Below are 27967 nucleotides of genomic sequence, written 5' to 3'. Positions count from 1 at the left end.
GTATGGGAGAGTGGTACGCGTAGCGTACGCGTATGAGACTGATGATACGCGTATGGGTTGGGCGAGGAAATGCGCCATACGCGTATGGGCATAGGCGATACGCGTATGGGCAGACTTGTGGTTTTTCTGAACTGTTGTTGTGTAGTTTTTGGTTGTTTAGGCTGAGTGATGTAACTTAGCTGAGGTATGACGTAGTAGGGATCATTTCCCGTTGTTTTGAGTAGTATAGGCATTAGTAGAGTGTGCTAATACTGTGTTTGATTATGCGGCATGATATGACATGCTTTTGTGATAAAACGTGTGGATGAGGTGTGATGGTATGCATGACGCTGTGAATGTATCAGTTATGTATGTATTGTGAATAGACTGTTTTATGGCTTAGAGTGTGAGCATATGTCTATTCTCGAATGGTTGTTGTTGTTGCATTGCTAGGTGAATTAGCATGCATATTGTGGCCTTTATGGTGGTAGCTAATTCCCATGGTGAGGGATTAGTGATGTTAGTCATTTTGGACTGTTGTTGATGTTTGCATGCTAGGTGAGTAGTGTGCATAGCATGGCCCATTTGGGGTGGTAGCTAATTCCCATGGTGAGGAATTAGTGATGTGAGTCACTAGGTCTCAAATGAGTGGGGCTAGTGAGCTTGGTAGCCGTACCTGGATTTGGTCGGTGAAGTTGAACTATATGTTCACGAATAGTCGGTACCGCATGCATGGAGTCTCATTGCATAAAATGTGTATGGCGTATAATATGAATGGATGTATTCCAATATTATACGTGTGTTTGTGTTGATATTGAGTATGAGTATGATTTGCATCGGTATTGAATATGATGTTTGAGTTAATGTACCGTTACTGAATGTATTATGTAATTAGGGTGATTAATGTGTTAAATTACTTAACATGACATGATGTTTTATAATGCTTATTATATTGATTGAGGAACTCACCCTTACAACTATTTTCAGGTAACGAGAAATGAGCTGAGTAGAAGTTAATGCTTGGAGTCTAGTGTAGTCTCCTTAGTGGGTCGTGCTCTGATAGATGTAACATCGGGATGGGATGTCTTAACTTGTTTTAAATGTTTTATTGTTGGTTGAGAACCATTTTACATGTAATGTTTTACATGATTGATGAAATTTATATCCGCTGTGTTTTATGCAAATGTTGATGTTTTGAAGTAATAAAAGAGCATGACCGTTATATTGTTGAATGGTGTGGAATATTGTGTGACACCCTTAAATGGCATAATTACTCTGATGTTGTATTTTGATATTTAATTAAATTATTGGGGTATTTTAGAAGGGTGTTACAAATGTGAGTCTATTAGAAGGAGTAGGTTTTGATGATACATTTGCTCCAGTTACTATACTTGAGTCTATTAGACTATTACTGAGAATTTCATGCATGATGAAATTCAGATTGTATCAAATGGATATTAAAAGTGCCTTTCTAAATGGGCATCTTGATGAATAAGTATATATAGAGCAACCAAAGAGATTAATTGATCCTAGCTTTTCAAATCATGTGTACAAGTTGAAGAAATCTCTTTATAGATTAAAGAAAGCTCCAAGAGCTTGGTATGAAAGTTTAACTAAGTTCCTGATCAACAATGGATACAATAGAGTTACTGATGATAGAAAAAGCACATCTGGTGGATTTTTTTTATTGGCAATAATTTAACCTCATGGTTCAGTAAGAAGCATAATTGTGTATTTTTATCTACAACAAAAGTTAAGTACGTTGTTGCAGGGAGCAGTTGCACCCAATTGATTTGGATGAAATAGATGCTAAAGGAGTACAATGTCGAACAAGATTTCATGACATTATACTGCAACAATTTAAGGTTTATTAATATTTCAAAGAATCTCGTCCAAAACAGTAAAACCAAGCACATTGGCATTCATCACCATTTCATCAGAGAACTTGTGGAATATAAAATTGTAAACCTTGAGCATATAGCAACTGAAAACTAGTTAGCTGACATATTTACTAAAGCCTTAGATGGATCTCAATTTGAAAAGCTGATGGGTGCTCTTGGTTTTTGCATATGGGAGAATTTATAGCAGTCAATATAGGGGAGGAGACCAACAATAGAAAGATGTTTTCTCTGTCTTATGGTCATTGTTGCACATAAAACAAGACTGATTATTCCTATTTCAAATTCTCCTCATAACTACTCAATTTTTTCTATCAAGAATAATCTTTGTCTCTTTTTTCCTCTCTCTCTCTCTCTCTCTCTCTCTCTCTATATATATATATATATATATATATATATATATATATATATATATATATATATATATATATATATATATATATATATATATATATATATATATATATATATATATATATATATATATATATATATATATATATATATATATATATATATATTATTCTCACAAAATTGTTCTCTCTCTTTTCTCTAAAGTTCTTCAATTTCTTACAAATATGAGTAAAAAATATGAAGAAACTCAGACTACGGAATCTGGGACAAATGGTAATAGGGTTGGAGTGCTTGAAGTCAAGAAGGAAACAACAAGGAAATCTAGGGTTCTTGAGTCAATGAAGGTTGAATTGGAGAAGAATGAAACAAAGGTCAAACCATATGTTAAACCGTATGTTGGAACATCTGTGATTGGGAAAAAGTCTGTGACAAAGATGAAGTCCTTGAAGAGAAAGCCTATTCAATCAAGTGATTCTGACTCAGATACTGATGAAGACTGGGTTAGTTGGCTATCATCGGGAGGTTGGTCTGGATAGTGAAGTTGGATGTTTTGTTTATTTTTAGTTATTTTGTTGTGTTTTGGCCCTTGTATCTGAGCATGTTTGAATTTTTGTGTTCCTGGGTCTTTAATGGATCCTTAACAATGTTAATGGTTCTGCACTATGACTATCCAACTTTGGTATTTGGTTCATGCTTTTTGGTTATTCTATAGTTTTATTTTTCAAACCTTTGCCAAATTATAGAAAAGCGGAAGTAATGGTGCATTAATGTTTGGTGTTTTAATTTGATCTCTTGAGGTGTAGCAACCACCTTGTTTTTATCTGATATGTATGCTAATACTGCTATTGTGTGTGTGCTTATATGCTGGAACACTGGCCTGACATCTAGCCTTCAACTATGTGAGCATGTGCGTAAGTCTTTCGCTGGTGATGTATATTGATGTTGTTGTATACTCTGATATATGTGTGTGTGTGTGTGTGTGTGTGTATTATCCTTAATGAGAATTGTTTTTATTTACTCCTACACATCTTATAGAAAGGTAGTACATTGTTTTAGCCAAAAAAATTCAAAGGGGGGAGATTGTTGTTCCTTTGGTTGACTGCTTTAGGTAAAATAACATGGACAAAACAAGATTAATTTGTGAAGAGGAAACATGTGGGACAAGATGTTCCAACGTATGTGTAGCATTTATCCTTAGTTTGGAATACAATTTCAGTGAGTAAATCTGAGCATGTTTTTGGCTGTTTCGAAGAAGATTCATCATTTAAGTGTTATATCTTTTAGCAATATGTTTTGAAAGAAGACTGGCTACAAAAATTGTCTAAGACCAATCAAATTGAAGGAGATCAAATATCTTGGTGAACATTAATGTATAAGAAAATAACATCTGCATCAAATCTAATTTTTCATCAAATCAAATATGTTTGGTTTTAAATCAAATGCCCATACCCAACATATGGTTTTCTATATAAGAAGACTCATTCCTAACAAAGAAAACACGCGCAAGTATTAAAGATCTAGTGTGTTAGAGTTTTTCTTTAAGTCTTTGTTCTTGTTGTTTATTGTAAACCTCTAAAGAAGACTAAAATGAATATTCAAGGTATAGAGGTTGATTGTTAGTTCAATTATAATTCAACATCTTTAATATGTTGAAAGCATAGATCACTAGGGTAGCGATTGAGATAAAGTGAGAGAAGATCTCATATTTAGGGGGAGTCCTAAATAGAAAGACATTGGTAAGATTACTAAGTAGGCATTCAACAGGTTTTTTTTTCATCTAAGACTAATTATACTAATACTATTGAGAGTGAATTTCACTTCTTGGGTTGGAAGCCCCCCAGACGTAGGTGACGTTGCACTGAACCGGATTAAAAACTCTCTTGTGTTCTTTATTGCTTTATGTTTTAAATTCCTTAGTTTGTGATAATTTGTTTTAAACTATTTTCTATGCAACACATTGTCTAAGACATTGTATCCCACATTTGTCCTGCATATAACAAAATTTCAATGGACCAATAGTAATCGACTCTAAGTAGTTTGTGGGCGAGAGCCCTTATGCCAATGTGACTACCACATGCTCCTTGATGAACTTCAAATAAGACTAAGGTGTTTTCATGATCCGCTAGATACTGTAGCATTAGAGAGGCTTTTCCGATCTTATAAAGTTTTTCGGCCAAGAGAGTATACTTGGTGGATTTCTTCCAAACCCTCTTTGCATTCCCTTCATCTTAAGGGAGTTCGTCCTACTGGAGATAGTGTAGTATGGGAGATATCCAGCTTGAGTCGAGGGAGAATTTTAGGGTATATCTCATGTCCTTCTCAATACTACGAGCGATGAGAGTCTCTTGTATCACTGTCTAATTATACCCCTTCGTCTTCGTGGTAGCGAGTTTAGACAAAAGGTCTGCTCTAAAGTTTTGTTCTCCGGGAACATACTTTACTTTAAAAGATATAAATCATTTTGATAAACTTTGTACCTTGAGAATATATCTTATGAGCAATGGTTCTTTTGCTTGGTACTCCCCGACGACTTGATTGGCAACCAACTGATAATCACTTTTTGCCTTTAACCTAGAGGCACCCATTTCCAGAGCGACGACCATGGAAACAATGAGAGTTTGGTACTCGACCTAGATTTTGATACCTCTTAATGTAATTTAAGTTCTTGTTCAATTAGTATGTTATTGGGCCTTCTTAATACTATCTAGATGTCGCTCTCTTTAGTGTTTTGAGGGTGCATTTTCGTCTACTAGAGTACTTAATTCTTCCAAGAATTTCCAAAACTTGGGATTTGATGCTTCCTCTTGAGACATATTGGATGTCATACTCTTAAAGTTATACCTCCCAAAATACCATCCTTCTCGCCAACTCGAGCTTCTTGAGGACTTGTCAGATATGGTAGTTGGTTTTTACGAGCACCTTATGAACTTGAAAATAGGGTCAAAGCTTCCTCATTGTGAGTGGTAATAACTAGCTTCTCGATTTTCTAATAGTGTGCCTAATGCCTTTGAACACATTGATTACGAAATATATGTGCCTCACTTTGCTTAGGAAATATAGGTGCCTCTCTTTCTTGTTCTAACAAAATATTAAGGATAATATATAGAGAATGGCAACTAAATGTTGCCGCCATAAAAGAATCTAACAATCTTAATACTTTTGACATCACAAAGCTGCTTGAAAAACTTGTTGAACATGAGAATGAGATGAAACGACTCTCGGATAGCGAAGTGAAGTCGAAAAAGAAAGAGAAAGTTAAAGAAGAGAAAAGGGACATTTCTTTGAAAGCTTTGTCATCTAAGGCGAATAAATCAAAGGATGAAAGTAATAATTTTGACAAAGAATATCCCGAGGAAGAGGAGACATGGTTAGTTAGACGCTACAATCGATACTTGAAAGAAACAAGTTCGAGCATTTCGACAAAGGTTTGATAAATTTCAAAAACTCCCATCCACCTAAAAGAGAACATAGGAAAAAGGATGAAGACATAATATGTTATGAGTGCGGAAAATAAGGACATTATAGAACTACTTCTCCAAGTCTCACTAAGCATCAGAAAAAGAAGGATAAGGAATTCTACAAGATGAAGGGTAAAAGGGCCAAAGGACGTAGATCCTATATAGCATGAAAGGAAGAGTATGGGAGATCCTCCTCAGTTTCCTACTCAATCTTGGATGATGGAAATGCTAAGCTATGTTTAATGGAATGAAAGAAAAGTGAAGACCCACATGTATATATTGGAACAAGATTTGTTTATACCCTTAAAAGGTTTTGATGATAACAATGTATTTAAAGACCAATAAGGTTTGCTAATAGTTGTTCAAGTGTGCAGGTTTTGAAGTCAAACTATATCAAGGTTTCAAGCCTATCAAAAGACTCATTTCCACAAAGAAGTGACTCAGATTCTAATTGATTAGAGTCTGTAGTAGTTCATCAGCATATAAAGGCATCAAACTATGAAGGCTGAGACTCTGATATCGACCCAACTTCTGATGACAACTCAGATTCTGAAAGGATGAAGAGCATATGATCCGTACACTGTACCAAAGTAGTCTTATCTTATCAAAGCCCCGGATTTCTGGACAAAATCAACCAGGGATTCGTTTTACAAGGCTCAAAGAATAGAGAAGTGACATCTTTAGTCTGCTCTACATTTTGTTAGATATCTAGTACTTTGAAAGGTATTAAGAGTAATGCTATTATTCAGTGGATAAAGCTTCAAACCAGAGACTAGTCTCCAACGCCTCTCTTAATATACTTCTTCACCGAATTTGCACGTTATGTTCAAATCCTCCAACGACTATTTTCCTGGTCCTATAAAAGGAAGTTCAAAGATATGAGAAGTAAGAATGTGTGCAATAGATGTGGAGAGTTGATCAAGTTGATAAATATGGGTTCGTTGACTATTGTTGAAAACGCTGAAAGTGCTAAAAATTCAAATACTGTGGAAGTCTTTGAATAAGCTGTTAACAGAACCATACAACACAAAAAATATATGATCCAAGCAAGAATTTTTTTTGTATATTTGTTAGCTTGTACAATAGGGTATTAAGATTTCTTATCTTTGTTTATCTTAGAAATCTTAAAGACATCATAATCTATGTTGTAACTATGCACCACTGATAAGAGTATCAAGTGAATTTGTATTTACTATCCTAAATTGTTGTCTAGAATATGTAAAAGTCTCTTGCTAAGTTCTTGAGAAAAGAAGTCTCTTGCTGAGTGCTTGAGCATTGAAGTCTCATGCTTGAGGGCAGAGCAAGAAGTCTCTTTCTAGTTAGATTGAGAATTGAAGTCTCATGCTTAAGGGTAGAGCAAGAAGTCTCTTTCAGGGTTTAATTTAGCAAGAAGTCTCTTTCCATGGGATTGAGCAGGAAGTGTTGAACATGTTATTTAGGCGATGAAGTCTCTTGCTTGAGAGCTTGAGCAGAAGTCTCTTTTTAGTTTAATTAAGCAAAATATAATCTATTGATTATAGTGAAAATCTCTTGTGCTTCAAGGGGACTAGACTACTCTCAAGTTGAGAGGAACCATGATATATTGTATGTCTCTTTATTTACTTTTGCTTTTACATTCTGATGTGCAACAAACTCTGGAGTCAGAATCTGATATGATTCAGACTCTTACTTGTGTATATTTTTCTTGTGTATATTTTTCTTACCTTCAGTTGGTATCAGAGCCTGACTATGCTTTATTCACTTAACAGTGAAGCAAAAAAGATCAGGTGAGAAAAACTATCTAGTTAGTGATTCAGCTTTCTTTGAAGTTTCCTTCATTAGTCAAAGAATGGAAACTATAAAAGATAAGGAAAGATGAGCTGAAGAGATTAAGAAACTTATTTCTACTCTAAGTCATTTGTTTTGTGAGTATGAAAGGATTTTTAATCTTTAAGACTGACTCGTGGGACAAGTGTACTTGTTTAAGAAATACATAAACCTCTTTCTACTTTAAGTAATTTCTTTATGAGTTTGAAAGGATTCCTTAATCTTCAAGACTGACTCGTTGGGAAAATGTGCTTGTTACAGGAATTAAGGTTTAATCTTGATTTGCTTGTTGAGTAAGAGCAAGATTAAGAAGTTTTTTATCTAGACTCAAAGACAACAACAAAATATCTTGCAAACCGTTTCTCTTATTTTAAAGGAAGATTCAGACAGAGAAGTTGAAGAAGCCAACCTTGCACTGATGGCTCACACACTCTTTGATTCAGAACATGAGTTAGGTTCTGGCTCATAATCTGATGAAGAAGATGAGGTATATTATAACCTATCTCATTCTGATCACTTTTATTCATGATCTCATGAGCCGTTGTCAAGATTAGGGAAGGCACATGAAGGCTGTTAAGAAACAACTTGATTTTCTTAAAGAAGAATTGAAATCTTCTAAAAGAAACTGTTGAGACATTAGAAATAAATCTAGCTGCTCAAGCTAAAAAGAATTCCAAGGAACCTTAAATGAGCAAGTTATAGCTCTCAAAGAATTCTTGACTATAGGTCTTAACAGAACTAAGCTTGCATCCATGATCTATGGAGTAAGAAAGAGCAAATGAGAAGGTATGGATTTTCATGGAAAAATGTTTTGTTTCCAAAGCCTTAACATGGACGAAACCCTCGAAACCATCTTCTTCAAGCTATGATGATAAAGGGCTTAATGACTATTTTGTGTCTGGTGCTGAAAGTATCACAGTTCTAAACCCATCAAAGTCGATAACTGAGAAGTCAAAGGTTCTGATTGAAACAAAACCAGAGACCTCAAGGTTAAAAGTTCTACAGAAGTCAGAACCTGAGATCTCAAAGTTAGTGGTTTTGAAGAAACCAGAGACTATGATCCAAAGATAAAAAGGTCAAAGGAACTCAGGACCTAAGACCTTCAAGTCAAAGATTGTAAGAAAACCTGTACCTAATGAACATGTCTGCTTCGTTTCCATCCACACGTCTGAGCATAACCATGTCAAAATTTCTCTTGTAGAGCACATCACTGGTTAATAAGAAATTGGCCGACAACTTTCTCACAGTCGTCTTGTCTGTGATTGAGGCATCTCTGAATACTCATGTTTCTCGAGATATCACTTAATGTCGTAAAACCATGGCTTGCCATCGATTTCTGCTTCAAATTCTAAGAAATATGCTAGCTCATCTAGATGTTCAATCGTTATAGTAGGTGCTTCGTTATCCCATTTGACTTTGATTATAGACGACAAAGTGGCCACAGCATTAACTAGCTAGTTCTCTTCCCTAGGAATATGATGGAAAGTAATCTCATTAAAATAAGGGATCAAATTTAAAACATGGTCTCGATATGGAACTAAATTAGGATGACGGGTCTCCCAATCTCCTTTGGTTTGATAGATGACTAGTGCTGAGTCTCCATACACTTCTAGAATCTTGATTCTCAGATCAATAGTTGCTTTGATTCCTAAGATACATGCTTCATACTCTGCCATGTTGTTAGTGCAATCGAAACATAACCTTGTTATGAAGGGAATATGATGATCTGTTGGAGAAGTTATGGCAACTCCAATTCCATTACCTAGTGCATTTGAGGTACCATCGAACACGAGTGTCCATCGTCATCCTGGTTCGAGTCCTTCATATGGATTATGAATCTCATAATCTCTTATAAACATGACATCTTCCTATGGGAAGTTAAGCCTTATTGATTGATAGTCTTCCACTGGTTGGCGTGCGAGATACTCTAATAACACACTACCTTTAATTGCTTTCTGGGTCACATATTGAATGTCGTATTCTGACAACAACATCTTCCAGTGAGAAATTCTTCCAATTAATGGAGGCATCTCAAAAATGTACTTGATGGGACACATCTTAGATATGATGTGGTAGTGAAAGTTGTCTTCTCCATATCTTCGGGAGACATATTGATTTGATTGTATCCAGAGAATCCATCCATGAAGGAGGATACAGAGAATTGAGATGTATTATCTATAAATACATCGATGTCAGGTAACATAAATTCATCCTTTAGACTATCTATGTTTAGATCTTTGTAATCCACGCACATTCGTACACCTTGTCATCTTTCCCCTGATTGAGATTTTGAGGGACTTGCCCCAGATTGACTGAATATTGAGATGATTTGCCTTTGACCAACCGGTTCTTAGTTCAACATAGCCGTTAGATGTCATGCCCCTGATCCATAGGGTTACGAGGTGGTCTTGATTCAAGTCATAACCAACAAACGATCAAGTTCCTCCCTGATTACCCCTAGGAATTTCCTCGATGTCAAGTATTTAGTTGCAATTAAAATTGTTCATTCATAAATGGTAATTTTAATGCAATGTTCATGCAGGTTTTGAAAAAATCATTTCTTGGTATGATGTGGTAGTGTGTGACGAGTGGAACATTAGTCCAAATTTAGTGCTGATTTAGCAATTCAAAGTTTAAAAGATACAACGAGAGTATGATATCAATACAGAAGATTAACAAATCTCTAGAAGTCAGTTTACGCAACCTTGTTGTAGTATGCTTTCAAAAATAACCCTTTTTCAATTAGGTATTTTAAGGTTTGTAACATGGTCTGGTTCATGGTTTTTGAATCAAAGGATATAAGGACCAAAATTTGTTTTAACCCACCCCTTCTTCGTGATGACCTTCAATCCTATATTCAGTTAATTCAACACACATATTCTTCTTCCAGGAGAGTTTGATGGTGTAAGATTGCAGATGATGATTCAAGATTCTCTTGAAATGCAATCACCTTATTTTGCTTTTGTCATGGACGTCGGTGACCCTTTGATTCTTGACATGGTGGTCACCGAGTCCTATTTTATTTTTTGCCGAGGATTTACACGACCTCCTTTGATCGATTTTTCTTTGGATCCCTAATTTTTGCTTCGACCACTTTTTCAGAGATTTTAGTCCATAGGGATTGCCCTTATTTTTGCCTAAGTTATTTCTTTGGGTGTTCGACTTAGCGAGCTTTCTTTTTTAGATTTTTTTGAAAGGTTGTGACTTCCATTTTATTGGTTATTAAAGAACAACCGTAATAACCTTTGGGTTTTGCATGGTTCCATTGACACTTCAGAATGTGTGCGAAGAATATAAATAGGCATTTCGAGATCAAGGACATATAGTCCATTGCTCATTTGTGCAGTAGCCTAGAATATATCATTCAAATAAATTGAGCAACAATTGTTCTTTATTATAAATGAAAAACCAAACTTGTCCAAACAAGAAATGGAAATAATATTCCTGCTAATTGCAGGTACATAATAACAGTTCTCTAACTGAATTATTAAACCACTAGGTAAAGTCAATACATAAGTTCCTATGGCTAAAGCAGCAACCTTTGCTCCATTGCCAACTCGTAGGTAAACTTCACCTTTTGCCAAATCTCTACTCCTTTTCAGCCCCTGCACATTTGTACAAATGTGATAACTGCATCCAGTATCTAATACCCATGATGCAGAAGTAGATAAATTTATTTTAATAACAAAAATACCTGAAGTTGAAGTCTCTACTCCATTCTTCGTATCTTCCAGGTACTTTGAGCAGTTTCTCTTCCAATGTCTGGTCTTACTGCAATGGAAGCAGGTGCCTGCCTTTGTTATGCCTCCAATAGGCTTCAAAGCAGCAACAGTGGGTCTGGGTTTGGAAACTTCCTTGTCTTTCCCTTTATCACCCTGCTTGATGGGCCTTTTGTTCTGTCTCTTTCCATTTTTGATCATCAGAATGGACTTCCCTTTTGACTTCAGGTTCTGCTCAGCAGTCTTTAACATGGCTAGTAGTTCAGGAAGAGATTTGTCCATATCATTCATATTGAAATTTAGGACAAATTGACTGAATCTATCTGGAAACGATTACAAGATCAAATCAGTTGCAAACAAAAGCAGGTGTCTGAGGCAAGTGCGAAATAAACCATTTGTACAGAAGAGGAATGCAACAGACAATCGTTCCATCACTCTTAGAATTCCTTATATGCAAAGAGAAATACGTATCACCCAACAAAGTAGGCACAAGATTCCCAATTAAGAAAAGTCTAATGGCGTTGACATCAATAAAACCGTCAATGTTAGGGAACAAAGCTAATCCATAGATGAGTAACAGAAAGATAACTTCAAAAGCGTCCACACTACCAGCTTGAGCAAAAGTAGTAGCTTCCTTGATGAGGAAAACAGATGGAAATCCAAAAAATCCTCCTTTCTTCACCCAATGAGCCTCTATCTCAGACTTCTTCAAGTGAAAAGCTTCAACAATAATACTAGATCGAGGAATCTCCTCAAATCCACTAAAAGGCACTCTACTAGAAACAGGTATCCCCAAAAGATGAGAATACTCCTCCAAGGTAGGCACAAGCTGAAAATTTGGGAAAGTGAAACAATGGTAGAAAGGATCATAGAACTGCACCAATACACTCAACAATCCTTCAACCACATCAGCAAAAAAAACGGACAGAAGCTTCCCATGACATTGTTTGAAGTCTAAGGGATCTAATACAAAAGATGCTAGCTTCCTTAACTCTTTCAAGTCGGAACATCTGAAACCGAACTTGTTAGTGTTCCTTCGTCCATAATCCATGGTCTGAAAGTATTTGCAAATGATACCTTAGTTCCTTGAAATTTTTGTCTGATGAATGTTATGATACGCATGAATGCATGAATGCAACAATCACAAATAAGGGATCACACACAAGGCAAACAAAGGTCAAGGGATGAATCAAGTCATTGTCAAGATCAATCATCCATTTTGGTGGATTATGGTTTACACTTTATCAACACCCAAGTTCCATTGATATTGACAAAACTTGATTGGATCAACCAAGAATCAAGGGTTTGTTGCAAGTCACGAGCATGGAGTCTAGGTAAGAACCATCCCAAAGGAGTGAACTAAGGATAAAAACCTGTAGATCATGTTCTAAAAAGTTCCCAAAGTCTTAATTCCATCTATCGGATATTATAGGTTAAGATGACTGACTTATCGACCCATAATATTCTCAAGAGAAACTTGTCTGAGTGTAGTATCACGTAACAACTGTTATCAAGTCTACACCTGAACAGTTTCCGCACTACGTCCTAAATAGGCCAAGATGGGTTAGGTGTCCTAAGGTCCTTAGCTTTTAATACCCAATTAGAAATAGTAATGCCTAACCACAAACACTTGTGTGACATTTCCAAATCCAAAGGAGTCTCCACTGAGCAGATGGATCTCAAGCCAACTTGTTAAGGAATACTCCACACAAGTCGAACATGACTATACCATCCTCCTATCTTAATTGCACTCAAGTTCGGGTTAGAGTTTATCTCACCACTCAGAGATCACCAAGCATAACAAGTAGATTATATCACACATACATATATACAAACATCACATACATACAAATATATTCACATAAAAAAGTAGGCTAAACCCACTAGAGACTACTCCCCAGCAGAGTCGCCACTTAATTTTTGTAGTGGGAAATTCATGATCATCAAGCTATTGATAAGCTAGAGATCAATTAACAAGAGTCGCCACCGCGCTTTTATTGTTTCCAAGGGAAAAGGGAAAAGTACGAACAAACCCCAATAAGTAAGAAGTTTTCAAATAAAAACTAATAAAAATCAGAGATCACAGTGTAACACCTCAAAATTTGTCCTCCTCTCTTGGGACTAGCTTAACATATGGCATATCATTTGTAGGTCATTAGGCATTACATATTTGCATATCATGTGGTTACATTGTGCAAGTCATCCTCCTAAGTCTTGATCAGAAGATGAAGAGGTCATGATACAAGCTAGGGTTTCATTGAATGGACTGATCACTAGCTATCTGAGGATATGGTGGTACAAATTAGGGCTTCTTGATTCTCAAGGAGATTGATCTTCATCTTGGTTGAAATGGTACATCATCATCATCATGGTCTTGTTATCATCCAGAAGATTCAAGTGATTGATCAGATACCTTGAGATTAGGGTTTTGACCTCTGGTCAACCCTAATCATCTACATTGGGCCAATCAGGGCTTGGCAAGGAGATGGGGTCTACAATGGATATGGGGATCATCATATGATTATATTGAGATTATGGGAGCTAGGGTTTCATCATTGAGCCATTTCATCAGAAGTTTGAGGCTCAACTTGATCAGTGCATTGCCAAATTCATCTATCAATTGAAAAACTCAACTGTGGTCAACTGTGCTTGATTTTATGGATTTGGAGGTGGGAGAGAGTTGGATGCACTTCATTCATGTCTAAACAAGTTTCATTTGACATTTCAAACATCAAGAATGAAGAAAATAAAGTCAGGAGAAAACTTTCCAAAAATAGAAAGTGACTTGTAATGAAAGTTTCCAAAAATGGAAAGTTTTTCACCTCAAAATTACATGTCCAAAAATGCTTCAAATGAAATTTTGTTCAACATGAAAGTTGTAGATCTTGCTCTCACCTTTCCAAAAAGTCCAAGAACTTGAATTTCCCATGAATGGTTGACAAGATATGGTCCAATCATTTTCCAAAAATGCCTAAATTCAAAGTGGCATAACTTTCACATGGAATGGCCAATTTGGGTGATCTTTCTTTGAGCAAACCCCATTTCACATGTACTTTCATGATGCATGGTCCAATTTCATCAAAAATGGTCATGGCAAAAAGTCATTTTTCAAGTGGACTATTTAGCATTTTTGGTGTGGAATAGTGAAATTTCAAAATACAAGGCCTATGCACTCAAGACCAATTCCAACACTTCACAAATGCCAAATAGAATTTGCTTGCACTGGTTTTACTGTTCCATTGGATGCATAATGAAAAGGCATTTTTGACATTTCACTTAAAACTCATTTTCACTAATCCAATCCAATTTTGCTAATTGTGATTAAGAGATGTATTAAGCATTGGTATAAAGGCTTAATTATAACAGAAAATGATAATCACATTGCACATTTCAAGATTGTAACAACTGTTCCCTCAAAAACCTCCAAATTCTCTCAAATTTCTTCACACTTTTTTCCACAATTCTCATTGAATTCTTCATCATTTTCGATCATTCTTGTTTGATCCATACTCTACAAGTGGTGTTGATGAACTGTTTCACAAGATCCATGCCAAAAGCTTGCTGAATCGTGACTGTTGAAAGCTTGATCTACCATGGCAAAGTGAAGATTCTTGCATCTGGTGCTGTTTTGAGCTGAGCTATTCGTTTCATTCAACTCCTACATCAACAAACTTCATCTGTTTTTGCATTTTACACCTGGAAAAGCGCAAATCAACATCTGCCATCATCAAGAGGTTAGGATTCGAAATTCTTAATTGCTTGAATTGTCATATGGTTCTTATAGATCTTTCAATGTAGATCATCATGCTGCTTGTAGTTTTTGATTTGGTTGAGTGTAGAGAGAGATATCTTGATTTGAACATTTGATGTTGAAACTTAATTCGATCGATCCCGTTGATAGGTTTAGAATTAGGAAAAATCAAATGCATATCCATGATATAGGTTGAAAGACGGTTCTATTGGTATATGATTTGTTGATTTTGGTTGAAAAGTGTTCTTGAGCATTTTCTGGAAAATTTTGATGAAGAACAATGAAGAACGCAATGCCAGGCTTCGTTTGATCCATTTCTTTCATTTCCTTGTTTGAATTCGTGTTTGCCGCCATCTCCAGCCAATGAGAATGCGCCACCACATTAATGAATACGGCGTCGTTTTGCCATGCTGATGAATAATTACGGGTTTGCCATTATTTCAATTAATTCATGTTTTATTTCATTTCTTTTTTCATGTTTATTTCATTTTGATGCATGAACTTAGAAAATCCATAACTAATTCATTTCTTGTCCAAATGTTGTGAGGTTTTTTGCATGATTCTCCGTATGATGTGTAGTTTTTAATGGTGATTTTTAATATTTTTGTGCACGTGTGAAAAAATAATTTGCTTAGGGATTGTTTGGATGTGTTCATTTTGTATATGCTTTGCCTTTTCACTCATGAAATGATGATGCTTCCAAAGAAATTGATGAAATTTTTTGTGCTTATTCTTGACTCTTGGATGGTGATTTTGGTATGTAGTTTGTAATTTTTGGATCCCTGGTTGAGGAGATATGGATTTTTGATTAGAGGTGTGACAGTTTGTGTCACACCAAGCTTGATGAACTTCATGATTTTATTTGATGTACTTGTGGACATTGGATTGAGCTAAGTTTTTTGCATGAATGAGCATATGCATGTTGAGAACACATGAGAATTTTTCTGGATTTATTGATGACATTTTCTAATTGATTGGAATTTTCTCTTCTGTTGGCTCATTTTGTGATGTTTTGTGACACATGATTGTATTTTGCTTGTGAAATGCTGGTCATTAATTGGATGGATGTGAAATTGGACATGTGAATTGCAGACAAATTATAGGTCATTATGGTTTTGATCCCATTCATTTATCATGTATTGTCACTGTTTTATGATTATTGGAAGTTGATGCTTGTTTTGATGCCTTGTGTTGGCTTGCTTGAGGTTGTCTGAACTTTTTGATTTTCATTGACCAACTTCCCTTTACCCAAATGAGTTGAAATTTGACATGCTATTCATTGAATGTGTTTTGTTTAGACTTGGATTTTTGTGGAATTTGTTGAATTGTTTTGGTATGCTTTTGAGGATGATAATTCTGTTTGGTCCTTTGAGGTTGCAAATTGCATGTGTTGTGCCTTTTCTTTCATGAAATGATAATGGGGAATGATATGAGCATGGGACCAATTGGATTTGCTTTTAATTTGTTTGATTGTGATTTTGGATGATTATCACTTGCTGTTTTGATTTTTTCATCTCCTTTGGACCCTAGGCTTGGCCTAGTGGTCTTGTTTCTCATGTTTGAGTTTGATTTTCAGGTTTGAAATGCAAATGCCTTAAGGAGAAAAATGCAAGTTGATTAACTTGAGTTCATTTGATGTTGTAAACTAACTTGTGTGTTTTGTAGGATGCTTGGCTCAATTGAGTTGATTGTGCTTTGCACGTGGCATTGCTTGTACATTGTGTTAACTATTGACTTTTGCTGTTTACTGTTGGTTTGTCTGGTATACTGATGATATTTGATTGATTTCAGGTACATTAGTTGCTAACAATTCCTTGAGAACTTGCTTGCTGTTGCTTGGTTGAATAAACCAATTGAGGTAGAATTTCTTTTCTCCATGTAGTCTGGAAGACCTGGCCTGTTACTTGGCCAGGCACCTGTCTGAAGTCCTCCTTAAGAGGCGATGTTTGTGCTTGTTTACTTTTTGTGCCAAGCAGGAAAAGTCCTTGGTTAAGGCAATTGGCAGAACCAAAGGGATGTGCAATCCATCCCCTGCTATTCTTGTTGAGTCGTCCCTCTGCTCACACCACTGTGTTGATGCATTGGGACATTAACCCAAGATCTTGTACTGTGTACAGTTGAGTCAGAGTCTTGAGTGTAGAAGGGTTCCTCCTTTCTGAACCCACGCTCCTTTGTCTAAAGCTCTCCCTGGCCAGGGATAAGAGCTGTGAAGTCTAATCTTCACTCACCTTTCATCAGCTTCACCCTGACTCTCAATGTCAGGGTTAAGAGCTAACACTACCCTTGTACAGATGACTTGCTCCGGCAGTCTAACCCATTATTTGAGCCCACTTTTGACTGGATATAGTGTGTGCTAAATGTGAATCCTTGTTCTGTTTTGTTTATGCTTGCATGCTTGCTTTGCCTGGATAGGATTAGCTTGCTGTTGTGCAAGTAGATAGAAGACTCAACCTAGGACCATTGTGGAATTCATGATAACTATTAGGCTCGAGTCAGCTCCCTTCTAGTTAGTCATTTCCCAGTCTCTGGTTAGGAGATAGTTTCTCCCCTGTTTAGGGGAACTACGTTGCCCTGATCCTCATACCAGATGAGGTACGTAGGCAGGAGGTTGTGCGAGATCTCTCCGGGCAAACTTGTTTTCTTTTTGCGTGTGTTTGTTTGACAGTTGCTAGGCTCGAGTTCCCGACTCCTTAGTAACTTGTTGTTTGTTGTTTCTTGTTGTGTGCTTGGAAGTTGATATAAGTCCATCAAGTGGCGTTCGGGTTCCAGTGTGGGTTGTTTGGTTCGGAAGCTGACGTAAGTCCATCGATTGGCGGTCAGGTTCCATGTTTGCCTGCTTGTTTTTGTTTCGATGTCTCAGCGCCTGTGCGTGTGTTTTGTTTCGGCGTGCGTGAGCCGAACTACGGTCGCTCTGATTCTCGTTCCAGACGAGATACGTAGGCATAGGATGCGATGTCCTAGCGAGCCCTCTTCCTCTTAACCCCACCTGTGTTTCTTGTGTGTGTGATGTTTGTTTTAGCAACCTTTTCTTTCTTTTAGAGCGTGGATCCCGTCGAGTACGACGGACGTGAGGGGTGCTAATACCTTCCCCTTGCGTAACCGACTCCCTTACCCTTTCTCTTTGGTCGCGAGACCCTGCTTTTTCCAGGTTTACTCTGAGCGTTTCCTTTCCCTCTTTTTGGATAAATAACGCACGGTGGCGGCTCTGTTTGTTTTTGTTTTAGCCCGCCGGTTGTTTTTCGCGGATGCGACAGCTGGCGACTTTGCTGGGGACTTAGAGATGTTGACCTGTGCTGGTCCATCTTCCCTAAGCGAGTCTCTCCTAGTGTTCTAGGATAGTTTAGGTTGCTTGTTTTGCTTTATTTATTGCATTTATTATTCTAACTGTGTATATATTTGCATAAATATTTGCATGCATCATACTATCATTCTGCCGTCCTCTGTGCAGGTGGTTCCTCTGTTTGGGGTGGGCGTTCTGAGTGGGGCTAAAACCCAGGCCCGAGTATACACCTAGGACTAGTGTGGTCTCATGTTGCCTCTTTCATGTTAGGTTAACATGTGTTTGGCAATGTGATGTACCACAAGCCGGACGAGGTTCTTTTGAGGGAGCTTTTCCTCTATGGAGTATCCACTTTGGTTGAGCGACTTCATCTGAACTATTGACTCTGGTGACCGATCATTTCCCGGATCTTTGGTTTAAACGATCTTAAGGGAGCTACAATGGCACACCCGAAAGGGCAAACCCATTGAGTATCTTTGCCCGATTGTCGAGACTATTATCCGCCTTAGGATGACCTGATTAGAATTTACCTGTGAGGGGAGGGTGATTCTTTCAGATGCATGTTCAGATGGTGACTATTGGTTCCGTTGATCAGAGTCATATTTATAAGTCGGATTTATGGCCGTTTATTTCTGAGACGCTGAAGTGCTGTCCAAATTATTTATCAGTGGGGATCCGTTTATTTCAGGATTCCCCGGGCCGATTCAGATGGTTATGGTTATCTGCTCAGAGATTGTTTGCTGATGATGATGGTGATGTATCTTCCGTTTATTTCGGAACCCTTGAGATGGATTTGTGGTTACATATTCCCTCAGATGGTTATGATCAGTTCAGAGATCCGGGCCGTGACTCAGAGCAACAAATGATCAGATGACTTGGAGGATGGCATAATGCATTGCATTCATTCATCAGCATCATTACATCTTGCATTAACCTGCATCTAACACATGTTTATCCATATGCAGGGACATTTTTGCTTGAGATCCTGGTTGAGAGACTTTCTGCTCAGATATGAGGACCGGTTTGAAGCCCGATGTTGTCCACAGTTTCTTTGATCTAGAGATTGGCGTGCTGAAGGAGATGATAGCATTGATTACACCCGACCATGTGGGGATGTTCAGAGAGTCATACGGTAGTATCCTGAAGATGGTTTTCAGACTCACTGACAGCGACAAGAGCGCCATTCATACTCTTCTCCAGTTCTATGACCCGGGGCTGAAATGTTTCGTGTTTCCGGACTATTTGTTGGGACCTCTGATGGAGGACTATGCTAGCATTCTGGGTATGCAGATCCGTGATCAGATTCCTTTCCATGTTACTAGAGTGGAGCCTAATGTCCTTGGGATTTCCCGTGCTCTTTATTTGAGTCCGGAGATGGTCAAGGAGGGTTTGACAGAGAAAGGAAAATTACCTGGATTTCATTTGAGTTTCTTGGAAGCCAAAACCAAGGAATATGCTGCTATGGGTAATTGGAAGATGGTTTGTGCTTTGATTGCTGTAAGCATTTATGGGATTATTCTGTTTCCTAATCAGAAGAGCTTTGTGGACCATAATGCTATCAGATTATTCATGCAGAGGAACCCTATTCCTACTCTGATCGCAAATGTCTATTACTCGGTTCATAACAGGAACGAGAAGAGGCGTTGGGGTTTGATCCGGTGCTGTGCTCAGTTACTATTCAGGTGGTTTATGGGGTATTTACCTTCCCGAGGTGCTTTTGCTCATCTTGATCCTACTGTTAAGTGGTCCTTCAGGTTGATGGGTTTGCGGGCTGATGATATAGCATGGACTCATAATGGTTTGGCTGGAAGGGATTTCATATGCAGTTGTGGGAGTCTTCCCAATGTGCCTCTTGTAGGAGTTCAGGGTTGCGTCAATTACAACCCTGTGCTCCTCAGGAGACAGATGGGGTTTGCTGTAGAGGGTCCTCCTCTCAAGCGAGAGATTCAGGAGTCCTTTTACTTCCCGATTGATGGCAATCAGGCCAAGCTGAGGCAAGTATTGGATGAGTGGCGTGACATCCAGAGAAAGGGCAAGGTTCCTTATGGCAAGGTCAACAGTCAGTATTTTCCGCTATTCGATGATTGGTTGCGGAAGAGGATAGAGCTCACATGTCTACCATTTCCGGGAGGTGATCCTTGGTGTCCTATGATTGAGGGTCCGAGTTCTTCTGTCAGTATGGAAGAATTCCTCGAGATGAAGAGGGCCAGAGATCAGTTGCTTGCAGAGAAAGCTGAATTGGAGATGATTGTTGCTCGGGTTCAGATGGCTAATCAGGAGATTAGAGTGAAGATGGAAGATCAAGACAAGCGACATGCCTTGGAAGCAAAGCGATTTGAGATGGATACTGCCTACTATGGGAAGGTTAGTCAAGCCTTAGCGTCATCTACCAGAGAGCACGACGTCACTAAGGAGAAGCTAGCTAGAGCTGCAAAGGTTATTGAAGACGAGAAGAGGAGGCAGATCCTCGTGAGAGATCAGAGGGACGACAGAGTCCGGGTTCTTATTGCTGAGTGGGAGTCAAAGCTGAAGGTTAAGGAAGCGGAGAATGTGAAGATCATCGCCGAGAGAGATCACTACATGGCTGAGAGAGATCATTACTTCAGGCAGATGAAGATTCATCAGAAAGAGGTGGGGAGATTACAGCAGGAGAACACCGAGCTCAGGTTCGCCGTAGAGTTCGCGAAGATGGTTGATGAGATAGGGCCATCTGTGGGACCCTCATCAGGCTAGCTTTCTTATTTGTGTGGATTACCGTCAGGCTTGTTGACGGAATTCATTTGCTTGTATTTCTTTCCCGATTCTGGAGATGTGTATCTGATTTGATGTATGACTATGACACTTATTGTGCATTTTGTTATGTGATGGTTATTTTCATGCAGTGATTGATCTTCAAGCTTTATTTGCTTTACCGTATGCACTCACACAAGCACACACATGGTTGGGGGTATTTTGCTAAATCATATATCTCTGATCTGTATGATGAAATCAAATGCTGAATATCAGAATATTGCTGCCGGATTATTATTTGTCTCGATGAAGCCAGGATCAAGAGACAAAGTGGTCCTCATGTGGATAAACACTGCATTCATGCATGATCATAATAACTTGTGTTTTATTTTGCAGGTATTTGTTGCTAACGTGCTTGATTGTTTCAGGAATCATTGCTCGTGCTCGCAGAGCTGTACCTTTGCACTCAACCCATCCTCACAGATACTTCACCAGGCGCAATACTCCTCGACTGATGGATCTCCCAAATACAGACATCCTCGAGCTGAAGGACAAGATGAATGAGCTGATCAACATTATGCAAGGCTTTGCAGTTGGTCAGAAGGCTTTAGCTGATAAGGTTGAGAAGCTCGAGCGGGCTTCAGCAGCAAACAGTGGTGTTAACCTGGATGGTGTCTCCAACCAGGGGCTGGGTGGTTCCAGAGACGGAGGAAAGAGAGCAACCGTGGGTATGGTGAATAACAATGCTGGAGGTTTTGGTGCTGCTACTGGTGGTGGACCCAGTCTGGGGCAGAATATGAAAGATAGTCTTTTCCCTCCTTTCTTCGGGGCTGATGACGACAGAGAGGAAGATAGAGAGGCCGATCAGTTCTCCATGCACAACGAACCATTTGGTCAGTATGGTGCTCCGCCACAGAATAAAGAGATTCAGCTGCTGGCTGAGAAAATCAGAGCTTTGGAGAGCTATGCCACTCCTGGGGTGGTCAACATGTCAAATATGGGGCTGGTGGAGGGGATTGTGATCCCGCAAAAGTTCAAAGCGCCCGCTTTTGACAGGTACAATGGGAGTTCCTGTCTTGAGACTCACCTTCAAGCCTTTGTCCGCAAGATTTCTGCATACACCATGGACCAAAAGCTGTGGATGTACTTTTTCCAGGACAGTCTGTCCGGAGGCTCATTGGAATGGTACACCAAGCTCAAGTCTTCAGACATTAAGAACTGGCAAGATCTTGGGGACGCATTCTTTAAGCAGTATCAGTTTAATGCTGATATGGCCCCGAGTCGTACCCAGCTGCAGGGTATGTCTCAGAAGAATAATGAGGGGTTTAAAGAATATGCCCAAAGATGGAGGGAGTTGGCTGCCAGAGTGCAACCTCCGCTAGTGGACAGAGAGATGTCTGATCTCTTTATGGGGACCCTGCAGGGGGCTTATGCTGAGAGGATGGTTGGTTGTCCAGTGACCAACTTTTCTGATATAGTAGTGGCTGGGGAAAGGATTGAGAGCTGGCTGAAGCTTGGGAAGATTCAGGGTGCAGCTTCGTCGTCTGGGTCGAAGAAGCCCTTCAGCAATGGCCAGAGGAAAAATGAGGGAGATACCAGCGCGGTCTATGCACAGAGGGGACCCAGTAGGGATCGTTACTTCCAGCACACTGTTGCGGTAACTATTCCTGCTGAGCATCAGCCTGCACCGCAACAGCAACAGCAGCAACCTCAACAGCAGAGACAACCTTTTCAGCAGAGGCCACAGAGGGTTGGTTACCAAGTCAGGGGAGGAATGAATGACAGGCAGTTTGATAGGCCTCCTGTGACCTATTCTTTTCTATTGAAGAAGCTGATGGATTTGGGGCTGGTACAACTAAGGACTTTGGCACCTTTGAGACCTGATCAGAGGCCAGCCAATTATGATGAAAATGCCAAATGCGAATTCCATTCGGGTGCTCCCGGACATAATGTAGAGAACTGCAAAGCTTTTAAGCACGTAGTTCAAGACCTGGTGGATTCAAAAGCAATCAACTTCACACCATCTCCCAACGTCAATGCTAATCCCATGCCCGCGCATGGTCAAAGGGGGGTGAATGTTATTTCTGAAGGGAGTAGGTTTGGGCTGTCAAGTGTGGATCAGTTGAAAACTCCTCTGGCTGAGGTTAAGAGGCAGTTGTTGCTGAATGGGGTTTACCCGGGCTGTGATATTGATTATGCTGAGTGCCTTGTTGTTCAGAACGGGTGTGGATTGTTGAGGAAGACTGTTCAGGGTCGGATGGATAATGGGAGTATTCTGATTGAGAAGGCTGATAAGGGGAAAGATGAGGTCTCCACCATAACGATATACTTTGATCCGGTGGATTTGTCTACTCTTGCTGAGGCGGCTCTAGTTACCATCACGGTACCTGGACCGATTCCGTACGACAAAGATGATGCCGTGCCGTGGCATTATGGTGGGGAGGTCTACTGTAATGGGGAGAAGATAGAGGATCAAACTGCTAGTGAAACCACCGTTTCAAGGGTGGATAATGCCGGTACCAGCGGTTTCACTCGCAGTGGAAGATTATTTGCTCCAGACGCCTTGAGGGGAGGAGAAGGAGAGAAAGAGAAAAAAGAAAAGGCCGAGGCTTTAGCCAGGGCAAAAGGGAAGGCAGTGGTAAGTGATAGTACTCCATTGGTGACACCGGCGCCTGCGGGGTCGGAAGAAATACTTGATGATGATGCAGAAGAGTTCTTAAGGATCATCAAGAAGTCTGAGTACAAGTTGGTAGACCATCTGCAGCAGAATCCCTCCAAAATATCAATCTTATCGTTGCTGTTAAGCTCTGAGGGGCATAGGGAGGCATTATTGAAAATCTTGAGGAAAGCCTATGTTCCTCAAGAGACAACGATTAATCAGTTGGAGACGGTCGTGTCTAATGTGCATGCCAGTCATGGGCTGGGTTTTACAGACATGGACCTGACTGTGGATGGGAGAAACCATAATCGGGCACTACACATCGCAATGGAATGTAAAGGGGCTGTGCTTTTGCATGTGCTGGTTGATACCGGCTCCTCTTTGAATGTGTTGCCAAAGAAGGCTCTGGCAAAGCTTAATTGTGATGGGCTGATTTTGACTCCGACTGACTTGATAGTGCGGGCGTTTGATGGGTCGAAGCGGGCCGTGTTCGGAGAGGTTGAGCTGCCAGTGAAGATAGGCCCAGAGGTGTTCAAGTCGACATTCTATGTCATGGATATTCAGCCAGCGTACAGTTGCCTGTTGGGTAGGCCGTGGATTCATGCTGCTGGGGCAGTGACTTCGACTTTACACCAAAAGCTGAAATACATCTGGCAGGGACAAGTCGTCACTATGTGCGGAGAAGAATACATCTTTGTCAGCCATCTATCCTCATTCAAATATGTGGAAATGGGCGGCGAGATCTGGGAGACGCCAAGCCAAGCATTTGAAACCGTTAAGGTGGAGAATGCTCTTTTTGCTAAGGAGGAAGAGAAACCGTCCATATCTTCGTACAAGCAGGCCGCTGAGGTGGTGAAGAGTGGAGAGGCTCCTGGTTGGGGCAGAATGATGGATATCTCTGCAAAGAAAGACCGCTTCGGAGTGGGGTATCAGCCTGGCAGAGGCTCATCTGGACAAGGCAGAGGACGTCGTACGTCGGTCACCTTCACTAGTGCCGGAATGCTGGATCCGGATCACATTTGTATGATGAGTGATGAAGCTGATAGCGATTGTGAAATGGACCGGTGGATAAAGCCGTGCGCACCAGGGATGCGAATCCAGAACTGGAAGGCTGAAAAGATCATCCGGGTCACTCTGCTGGAAGAGTAATATTTTTCCTGTTTTCAGTTTTAATGCATGAAAACCATGCGTGTTTCCCGACACGTAATGGTTCATTGTAAGGGCCACCTCATGTTTGAATTTGCAAATTCGCATCATTAATAAAGGATGTTTTTCAGTTAAAAGCGGTGTTCCCTGTTTTTCATTTATTTTTGCAGTTTAAAAATAAAAACAAAATAAAAATGGCAATGTTTTCATTTTTCTTTTCAATTTGTCTCACACCGGTTCTAAAGCAATGCATGAATCAACATTCATGCAGATGCGATCATTCTCCGGATCTCATTGTTAACAATCCTGTTACACCCTCATATGACTTCGACAATCCAATCTATCATGCTGAAGAAGAAGATGAAGAAGATTGTGAACTGCCAGGGGAGTTAGCCAGGTTGTTGAAACAAGAGGAGAAGGTGATTCAGCCGCATGAAGAGCAGATTGAGGTTGTGAATCTGGGTACCGATGAGGTCAAGAAAGAGGTGAAAATCGGGGTTGCTTTGGAGGAAAGTGTCAAGAGCAGGTTGGTAGTATTGTTGAAAGAGTATGTCGACATCTTTGCCTGGTCTTATCAAGATATGCCAGGGTTGGATACCGATATCGTTGTGCACAAGCTACCGTTGAGAGCGGATTGTCCTCCAGTAAAGCAGAAGTTGCGCAGGACTCGACCTGACATGGAAATGATAATCAAGGAAGAAGTGCAGAAGCAGTGGGATGCTGGTTTCCTAGCTGTCACTAATTATCCGCCGTGGGTTGCGAACATTGTGCCAGTCCCGAAGAAAGATGGGAAAGTGAGAATGTGTGTGGACTACCGAGATCTGAACAGAGCTAGTCCGAAGGATGATTTTCCATTACCTCACATTGACGTGTTGGTAGACAATACAACTCAATTCTCGGTGTTTTCCTTCATGGATGGCTTTTCTGGCTATAATCAAATCAAAATGTCGCCAAATGATATGGAGAAAACAACGTTCATTACACCGTGGGGCACTTTTTGTTACAAGGTGATGCCATTCGGTCTCAAGAACGTCGGTGCTACTTATCAGAGGGCCATGGTGACTTTGTTTCATGATATGATTCATCATGAAATCGAATGCTATGTTGATGACATGATAGCAAAGTCCCAAACAGAAGAGGGGCATTTGGTAGATTTGGCCAAGTTGTTTGACCGGCTGAGACAATTCAGACTGAGGTTGAATCCGAACAAGTGCACGTTCGGAGTGCGGTCCGGTAAATTGCTGGGGTTCATTGTAAGTGAGAAAGGGATCGAGGTTGATCCTGCTAAAGTAAAAGCGATAAGAGAAATGCCTGAACCGAGAACAGAGAAGGAGGTTCGTGGTTTCTTAGGTAGATTGAACTACATTTCACGGTTCATATCTCATCTAACAGCCACGTGCGAACCAATTTTCAAGTTGTTAAGAAAAGATCAAACGGTCAGGTGGAATAATGATTGCCAAGCGGCATTTGAAAAAATAAAAGAGTATTTGCAGGAGCCTCCGATTCTGATGCCTCCTGTGGAGGGAAGACCGTTAATTCTGTACCTGACAGTCCTCGAGGGGTCTATGGGGTGTGTATTGGGGCAGCATGACGAGTCTGGTCGAAAAGAGCATGCCATATACTACCTTAGCAAAAAGTTTACCGACTGTGAAACAAGATATTCACTGCTCGAGAAAACTTGATGTGCTTTGGTCTGGGCTGCTCGCCGACTAAGGCAGTATATGCTGGTTCATACCACTTTATTGATTTCCAAGATGGATCCAATCAAGTACATTTTTGAGAATCCAGCATTGACCGGACGGGTTGCGAGGTGGCAAATGATTTTGACGGAATATGATATACAGTATACCTATCAGAAGGCGATAAAGGGGAGTGTATTGTCTGATTACCTCGCTCAGCGACCTATTGATGATTATCAACCGATGAAGTTTGAATTCCCTGATGAGGACATCATGTTTCTCAAATCGAAAGATTGTGAGGAACCAGTCCCGGAGGAGGGGCCTGACCCTGAATCCGAATGGATTCTGATGTTTGATGGGGCCGTTAACGTGAATGGGAGCGGTGTTGGTGCTGTTTTGGTTACGTCGAAAGGATCCCACATTCCTTTTGCTGTCCGGCTAACATTTGAGTGCACCAACAACGTGGCTGAATATGAAGCTTGCATATTGGGGATTGAAGAGGCGATTGATTTGAGGATCAAGAACCTTGTCATATACGGAGATTCAGCTCTGGTTGTAAATCAAGTTAATGGAAAATGGTATACGCATCAGTCTCATTTAGTGCCATACCGGGATTATACGAGGAGATTGTTGACATTTTTCACCAAGGTGAAGATGCATCATGTGCCCAGAGAGGAGAATCCGTTGGCAGATGCTTTGGCCACTCTGGCCGCCTTGATTAAGGTGCAGTGGTGGAATCAGTTCCCCAGTGTTGAAGTGGGACGTCTGGATAGACCGGCTTATGTGTTTGTTGTTGATACAGCGTCTGATGATGAGAAGCCGTGGTATTATGATATCAAGTGCTATCTGGAGACTGAAGAGTGTCCTGAGGGAGCATCAAAGAAGGACCGAAAGACTCTGCGGAGGTTGGCCATGGTGTTCTACTTGAATAAGGATGAGGTTCTGTATAAGAGGAATTATGATTGGGTCTTGCTCCGATGCGTCGATGATAAAGAAGCAAGCCAATTGATGAAAGAGGTTCACGAGGGGTCGTTCGGTACCCATGCCAGTGGGAATGCGATGGTAAAGAAGCTGCTGAGGGCAGGTTATTATTGGATGACAATGGAGGCCCAATGTTTCAACTTTGTGCGGAAGTGTCATAAATGCCAGATTTATGCTGACAAGGTGCACGTGCCTCCAAATCCGTTGAGTTTAATGTCGTCTCCATGGCCGTTTGCTATGTGGGGCATTGATATGATCGGAAAGATTGAGCCTACAGCTTCGAATGGGCACAAATTCATATTAGTGGCTATTGATTACTTCACCAAGTGGGGGGAAGCAGCCTCTTATACGAACGTGACGAAGCAGGTCGTTGCCAGGTTTCTCAAGAGAGACATCATTTGCAGATATGGGGTTCCCGAGAGAATCATTACTGATAATGGTTCTAATTTGAATAACAAGATGATGGCAGAACTGTGCCGGGAATTCAAGATCGAGCATCATAATTCTTCTCCTTATCGTCCGAAGAT

The sequence above is a fragment of the Lathyrus oleraceus genome, chromosome 3, assembly GCF_024323335.1.
Source record: "Lathyrus oleraceus cultivar Zhongwan6 chromosome 3, CAAS_Psat_ZW6_1.0, whole genome shotgun sequence".
Taxonomy (NCBI): Eukaryota; Viridiplantae; Streptophyta; class Magnoliopsida; order Fabales; family Fabaceae; genus Lathyrus; species Lathyrus oleraceus.
This window is presented reverse-complemented; position numbering follows the sequence as displayed.